Below are 1,862 nucleotides of genomic sequence, written 5' to 3'. Positions count from 1 at the left end.
ATATTCTTTCACGCCGCCATTCTGGAGGGTCTATTCAGTTTGCTCATCATCCTCGTCTCACCTAACAACTATTCCTTCCTCTCCAGAATATATCGACTTTCTGTTCTATTCTTCTTCTCAAGTCTTCCGCACTGCTTTTCCGTATGGAAGTTGTTTTTAAATACTTTCCTTTTCCAATTCCTATAAGTACTTACATTTTCCTATACCTTTTCATAGTGCCACCTGTCTCATCCTGACCAGTGCTTTAAAACATTGATTTTTGGGCGTTTTTAGTCTCTTTTGGCTTACACAGTCACTCTTTTCGATTATATGACGTTCTCTGATAACCTTCGACCCCTGTTTCTCGTTTCTATAAACATTTCACCATATCTTCCCCATAATCATCTACTGCCTCCCCTCTCCTATCGAGGTAATCTCCTCTTTTGTTGACCTCTACTCCTGTCTTCTTCTCTCTTTCCTTGGGTAGTTTTGTTCTTTAGGGTGTATCATGATTTTTCGCTCGGGGGAAATCCTAAGCTTTCTGACAAGCTGCTTTCTTAAATTCCCTCACCATTACATTACTTCTGGAGGCAGTCGACTCCTCCTCTCAAGTCTTTCCGTTCTTTTTGACTTATCTCTATCGGTCTTCGTTGCTTCGTAATCGCTCGAGTGGTCGAATGTCATCTTCTTTCTTCTTGTCACTCTTCTTTTCGACCTGTCTGACTACTCTTCTGCCACTCTTTCCTTCAGATTTTTGGGCACACACTCATCACTCTCTATGGTGACTGTATTTATGGATTTTGTTTTGGCTAAGAAGAGGAAATTCTGCGCCGTTGAAAGGGCGGACGTCAGTTTGAAAAGAGTCATGATAGCTCAAACCATTCCACCTCTATAATATTGTCTGGCCATACATAGAAAACACAAAAAAAAGTGAAGAAAAAGTAGTCATTTTGAGGGACTTGTTAACATATTCAATACCAAGCAATTGGACAAATTTATGTTTAAGAAGGAAATAGGCAAGAGCTGGTTGATAAACAAAGTGATTTATGAATGGGTAGACTTATTAACCATGTAGTAAGTGCTGAAACAATTGATTGATTTTAGAGATTAGATCATTTTATGGATGATAGAGATGATAATTGGTCATGGACATGGTTCAACAGGGAATCTCAATCGTTTACTCAGGTGGCAAACTCGTAGCTGAATGCAATCCTTCAGTATTTGCTAAATATATCCTAAACATAAGAATACTAATCAAGCTTAACTGTACGTTTTTGCTGTTCACTTCTAAAGGTACCCAGGGACGTTTGTTTCCCCTCCCCTCAACGGTCATTTGTCCACTAAACTCAAAATTTCATAATTCTCTCATTCATATCCGCTCTCACCTTTAATTAATGTCTGAATTCACAATGATCTGACCCCGTCGAGCCCTGAAATCGTTCAATTGTCTCCCACCATCCCAGCCCCAATCTCACTTGCTCAGTGGGAGGGTCGTGGTGGTCTACGAGTAGTCATTAGCGTCCTGAACTCGTGCCTTGTAAGGGTAAGCTTGGGGATTAACGAGCTAACAGCCAAGGGATAGGGAACAAGAACAGACAAGTAGTTAGCTGGCGCCCACGTCTAATCAGCTACGTGATTATGTCCTGGAAAATTACTTCTACCTAAGAGAATTACCCTCTTCGAGAGGTTCTGGACGCTGCTGTTGTTCTTGTTAATATGCGCTTTCCTCTATAGTGTTTGTTCGTGTTGGTGTGCTGATCACCTCCTTCTACTATTCTTCTTTTCTGCTACCTTTCTCAAATCTGCCCATTACCACCTCCATGAATCCATTTCTCCAACGCAATTTTGTCCTGAAAGATAGAAGCGCTGGTGATGAAATGAAA

The sequence above is a fragment of the Oratosquilla oratoria genome, chromosome 25 (genome assembly GCF_046742065.1).
Source record: "Oratosquilla oratoria isolate Oo_2021 chromosome 25, ASM4674206v1, whole genome shotgun sequence".
Taxonomy (NCBI): Eukaryota; Metazoa; Arthropoda; class Malacostraca; order Stomatopoda; family Squillidae; genus Oratosquilla; species Oratosquilla oratoria.
This window is presented reverse-complemented; position numbering follows the sequence as displayed.